Below are 6,000 nucleotides of genomic sequence, written 5' to 3'. Positions count from 1 at the left end.
TAATCTAGACACTCCTGTACCCGTTGCCTGAGTCCACCTCAGTGAAGAGGTCAAGATCAACAGTTCCCCTGGCTGGACCTGGGGTGGCCGTGGGAAGGGGAAGGACCAGCCCCACTCGGCGTGGCTCTGATGGGCACAGCCTGACTCACAGGTCTCAGGTCCAGCAAGCCCTTGGGCTCCAACGCGGATGGCTCCAGCGATAAGTCTTTCTGCGTGTTTGTACTTCAGCCTGGGCTGCTGAGCTGTAGGACATTGGGCACCAGACTCATCTGGTAACCCACGCTCATCTTAGAGACAGAGGGAAAAAAGACTCCACAGGTAAAGCTTTTCTTGTATTAGTGACCCGGAGGCAGCAGATGTAGTGACAAGCACGTGGGTTCATGATAAGATGCTTGAAATGAGCAGTGGCATCCTCTCAGCTCCCCCTCCCCTGTCCTGTGCTGGAGAACAGGCTTACTCAAGCAGATCTTGCTTCACAGACTTGGGTGTTTTCATTTGTTTTTTAGATAGCTTACTGTATGTACTCGACATAGACCATCAGGCTCCAGCAGGCCCACCAGACTCAGCCGCTCGTCACCACATGCCCGCAGGCGTGCATTGCGCTGATGCTGGTGTTCACCTCATCACTCACCGGACTGGAATGAGCCACCAACGTGTGCCCCAAGTGGTGTTGGCATCGTTTCTGTAAAAGCAAGTTGTCAGGATCTTTGCCGTTGAGGGTTACAGTTGTGGGGTGGGGGTGGGGGGTTGGTTTCCAGTGCAATTCTCTGAGTGCTGTGATAATGAGGGGCACAGGGGCCACCCAGAACATCCCTGATCCTTACTTAGACCAACATTTAAGGAGAGAACTCTTGAAGGGTGAGTAGGAGACGGCCAGATGGAGAAAAGTCAGGGGGTCTTTGGGGGTAAGAACAGCCAGGCCAAGGACTTCCCTGGTTAAAGCTTCACCTTCCAAATGCAGGGAGTGCAGGCTCGCTCCTTTGGAGTGGGGGCCTCTAAGATCCCACACACCTCAGATCCAAAAACACAAAACATGACACAGAAGCAGTGTTGTAACAAATTCAACAAAGACTTTAAGAAAATGTGCTGTGCTGTGCTGTGCTAAGTCACCTCAGTAGTGTTCAACTCTTTGCGACCCTGTGGACTGTAGCCCGAGAGGCTCCTCTGTCCATGGGATTCTCCAGGCAAGAATACTGGAGTGGGTTGCCATGCTCTTCTCCGGGGGATCTTCCTCACCGAGGAATCGAACCCATGTCTTTTATGTTTGCTTCACTGCCAAGTGGATTCTTTACTACTAGCACCACAGCCGGATCCCAAGATCCTAGTCCTCTGCCCAGGAAATGAACCTGGGCAGCCTGGATAAAAAACAGGAATCCTAGTCACTAGTTTGTCGACGTCAAACCATGAAAAATTCATTATATATGTATATATATGGCTCTGTATTTGGGGTTCACTCCCAGAAGGCCTCCAGGGACATGACTTTTGCTGGTGGCATTAAGGCCGTGGATATGTCTTGCTGGACACACTGGTCATGAAGGTGTTGAGCACACAGCGTCCATCAACATTTATGTGAAAAAACGGAACATTCTCCTCCTCTGGGGGTGTGGGATGGAAGCAGAGATAATCACGGAGAACCAAGCAGAGGTGCTGGGCAATGGGTAGAGGATTTGGGGTTTTTGCCTTGAAGTTCTTTTGTGGGAAAAGTTGGAAAGCTGACCTGACCCCTGTGAGGCCCCCAAAGTTTTGATGGCTTAGGGTCTCCAACACTCGCTTCGCTTCTGGAGGATTAAGACTTCAATCCGGAACGTGACTCTTTGAAAGTCGCAGAATCCAGTTTCTTCTGGCTTGTTCAGAAGTGATAGAGTTTGTGTTGGCCTGAGACGATAACTAAATTCCTAAGCTGGGGGAGTGAGGCGGGGAGCAGGATGCTTAGGCAGCACTAGTCCTCCTCTGAGTCTCAACCTCAGCAAGCCAGTGTTTCCTTAACTGATCAGGACAAAGAGGGCTCTGAGATCTTACACCCTCAGCCCCACTTTCCCTCCTGCCGAACCTCCTGAGAAATAGCTCCCTGCCCTCTGTGGACTGGTTCTACTTACTCCTTAGATCCAGTGGCCAGGGACCAGACTTAGTGTCTTCCCTTCAAGAAAGTCCTTTCCCCATTCCTGCCAGAAGTCAACAGAGAATTCACGAAAATTGGAATTGAGCCAGAAATATTGATTCTTGTTCTTTGGCCAAATGATGACACAAGAGCATGTTTTTTATTCTCAGAAGCTGTTTAACAGAATATAGAAAAAGAAGTTTTAAAAGCATGAGGAAGGAGGTTTTGAGAATTGAGATTTTGCCTGAAGTGCTTACATTATGTACTGTTCTGATTCATGTCCCCAGTGACCTTACAGGGGCCGATGGAGTTTCTTCGTGAATTTTGAGGAAAAGTTCTAATTATAATCAGTGCCCTCCAGAGAGCCTTATGGCTAAAGTGAGCCATACCTGAGGGAATGTTATGAACAAAACTCATGAACTTCAAGTCCTCACTTTTTACTGATGCTGAAAACCCAGCCTCTGTGCACTGGTGTTGAATTAAATCTCAGAGTTTTAGGTGAAGTAGAAGAAAATAGCTTTATTGCTTTGTCAGGCAAGGAGACACAGTGGGGTTCGTCCCCATCCAGGAGGATTTGGTGAGAATTTTCATAGCAATAGTGCAAGGTTTAGGCTGCAGGTAAGGATCAGGGTGTGTGTAGGGCCTACACTCCTAGCCTCCAGTGGTCTTCTGATGAGCTTGTGAAAGTGTGCTCAGTCTTGACCTGACTCTTCAGGAATACTGGAGTGGGTAGCCATTTCCTTCTCCAGGGGAACTTCCTGACCCAGGGATGGAATCCCTGGTCTCCTGCATTGCAGGCAGACTCTTTACCATCTGAGCCACCAGGGAAGCCTTCCGGTTCCTTTAATCTGGCATCAGGTCGTCTTCTGTAGAATGAAGAATGCTGACATCTTTCATCTGTTGGGAGCTTTAGTTCTATAGAAGGCTTAAACGTGTTCTGTGTACCCTTGAGGTGGAGCCAGGACCCTGCCCTGAGGCTGCACTATTGTTCCTAGGCTGCTCCGCCCTCATGCCTGCGTCCCCTCCCTTCCCTGTTAGATTCTGTTCTTTGGAGCTCAGGTAAGTCCCTGGAGGCTGGAGTCTGTTCCCTACAAAGAAACAGGGGGGACACAGAAACTCTTCCGTGCCCAGGATTCCCACAGGGTCGTGTTTGGTTTCCTTACCAAGGAAATGTGGCAGGAGACATAAAGGAGGCAGAAGACGGTAACCAGATCAAGGGGCCATCCTCAAGGGTTCCTCCTTCAATGGAGCCGAAGCTCCATTAAATAACACCTTTCTTTGCTCTGTAACTTCTGAATTCAGAAGCTTCCTTTGAGGGACTTAGCTGGCGGTCCAGTGGTTAGGACATCGCACTTCCACTACAGGGGGCTCGGGCTCCCTCCCTGTTTGGGGAACATGTGAGGTGTGGCAAGCACACACACACACAAACTCCTCTGAGATCTGCTTTCCTCTCTTTCATAACCCTTGCTGTGTTCCTGATGGTATTTGGTCTAAGGCTGCCAGTTTGGGTAAACCTTTGTACCTTATTGCTGATTTAGGCAACTCTGAGGATTACTGAGTTTTGGGTGGAGTGTTTGAAATGAGATTAAGCTATAGCAAAGCTAATTGTTGCTTCAGCTTGAATGCATGAGGGATGGGCTGACTTCAGGTGGGGAAGGGGGGAGGGAATGTCCTGCCTTCCTTGCCCTCAGGAACTGCTTTTGAAAAGTAAACACCATGGCTCCCTGCCTGAACTTGGAGACTGAGTTTGGAAATCGGTTGGTGAGTCTTCGCCATTATAGCAAAGACAGCTTCAGAAGCAAAGCAGTGTCTTCTCGTGAGATCACACAGCTACTGTCACAAGGGGCCTTTTGTTGCTGGAAGATCTGTTTTCTGATGTGATGAGAGGTAAGTCTTCCTTTTCTACCTGGGAATGCCCTGACTTGCAGCCCACCCTGTATCTTGGTGCTAAATGTAATTGTTCTAGGAAGAGGGACTCCTTACAGAGCCCGAGAATGGTCTCTTGTCCAACATTTGGAAATGAATTTTTGGAGGAGACACACACGCTGACAAAACAAGAGATTTTATTGGGAAGACGTGCCCTGGCGGAGAGTAGCAGGGTAGGGGAACCCTGGAGAACTGCTCTGCCACGTGGCTCATGGTCTAGGGTTTTATGGTGATGGGATCAGTTTCCTGGTTGCTTTTGGCCAATCATTCTGACTCAGAATCCTTCTTGGTGGCGCACGCATTGCTCAGCCAAGATGGATGCCAGTGAGAAGGATTCTGGGACATGGTCGGACACGTGGTGTTTCCTTTTGACCTTTCCTGAACTCTTCCAGTTAGTGGTGGCTTACTCATTCCATGTTCCTTCCCAGGACCTCCTGTTGTAAAACAACTCACGCAAATGGTTACTATAGTGCCTGGCCAGGGTAGGCAGTTTCAGTCAGAGTGCTTCCCCTAACCCAGCTCCACTGCAAAAAGATGTATCTGTTAAGAGAAATAAAGATGATGTCTACAACAATGCACAAGGCATAGAGAACACCTCTTGGAAGGCATGCTTACTGACTATTTTTATACCATAATTGTAACAAACCGCCTTTTTGTTCAAGTGGTCAGTTGGCTCCACAGCATCCTGGAGCACATTTGTTCTGGCCATTCTGAACATGTCATGAGGCCACATTTGCTATTTAGGTGTGTGCTTTGGATCAGGCAGGTGGCAGGCAGCATAGCTACTGTTCCCCGTGCCCGGCTACCCCACTTCTGTGCTGTGAACTCTCATTTCTGAATCTTGCTGGACAAGGGGTTTTCATAGAAGTTTCCAATTAGGTTGGGTCAGAGACACCTCTTAGAAGTCAGTGTGACCCCCACATGCACAATTTGGTCCCACAGTGTGCCCTCTAAGACAGTGATTCTCAAATTTTGCTGCAACATGTAGGTACCTGAGAGTTTCTGTAACTCCCAGTTGAATCAAATTCTCTTTGTTGCAGAAAGGGGGACCTCTTCCAGGCCTGAGAATGGGCTCTTGTCTAGCACTCAGAAATAAATTGTCCAAGGGGACATGTGTACTGATAAACAAGAGACTTTACTGGGAAGGGGCACTAGGTGGAGAGCAGGAGGGTAGGGAGCCCAGGAGAGCTCTTCTGCCCCATGGCCTGTTGTCTTCAGCTTTATGGTGATGGGATTTGTTTCTGGTTTGTCTCTGGCTGATTATTCTTACTCAGGGGCCTTCCTGGTGGTGCAGCCATCACTCAGCCAAGATGAATTCCAGCCAGGATTCTGGGAGGTTGGCGGGACCTATTTTAATTTTCATTACTCTAGGAGGTGGGTCATAGAGGATCTTGTTGTGATTTATGTCATAGAGTGTTCTGCCTGTGTTTTCCTCTAAGAGTTTTATAGTTTCTGGTCTTACATTTAGGTCTTTAATCCATTTTGAGTTTATTTTTATGTGTGGTGTTAGGAAGTGTTCTAATTTCATCCTTTTACATTTAGCTGCCCAGTTTTCCTAACACAACTTATTGAAGAGACTGTCTTTCTTCCATTGTATATTTTTGCTTCCTTCATCAAAGATAAGGTGCCCATAAATGTGTGGACTTATCTCTGGGCTTTGTATCTTCTTCCAGTGGTCTATATTTCTGTTTTTGTGCAAATACCATACTGTCTTGGTGACTGTAGCATCAGTCAGTTCAGTTCAGTTCAGTCGCTCAGTCGTGTCCGACTCTTTGCAACCCCTGTATCACAGCATGCCAGACCTCCCTGTCCATCACCAACTCCCGGAGTTCACTCAAACTCATGTCCATCGAGTTGGTGATGCCATCCAGCCATCTCATCCTCTGTCGTCCCCTTCTCCTCCTGCCCCCAATCGCTCCCAGGATCAGAGTCTTTTCCAGTGAGTCAACTCTTGGCATGAGGTGGCCAAAGTATTG

The 6,000-nt window shown here is 48.3% G+C and overlaps 1 long non-coding RNA gene across 3 annotated transcripts in view; it reads left to right on the top strand.

The window, feature by feature from the left end:
• Positions 1-3,616: 3,616 nt before the first annotated feature.
• Positions 3,617-6,000, top strand: part of LOC138424400 (uncharacterized) — a 41,713-nt gene continuing 39,329 nt past the window's right edge. For 2 of the 3 annotated variants that reach the window (XR_011250782.1, XR_011250781.1), the window contains exon 1: positions 3,617-3,985. This is a non-coding gene — a long non-coding RNA (uncharacterized lncRNA). The remainder of the gene's footprint in view (positions 3,986-6,000) is intronic. The other variant, XR_011250783.1, reaches the window with a different exon arrangement.

Source organism: Ovis canadensis, chromosome 19 (genome assembly GCF_042477335.2).
Source record: "Ovis canadensis isolate MfBH-ARS-UI-01 breed Bighorn chromosome 19, ARS-UI_OviCan_v2, whole genome shotgun sequence".
Taxonomy (NCBI): domain Eukaryota; kingdom Metazoa; phylum Chordata; class Mammalia; order Artiodactyla; family Bovidae; genus Ovis; species Ovis canadensis.
The sequence above is the reverse complement of the archived record's forward strand: the minus strand, read 5'-3'. Positions and strand labels throughout refer to the sequence as shown.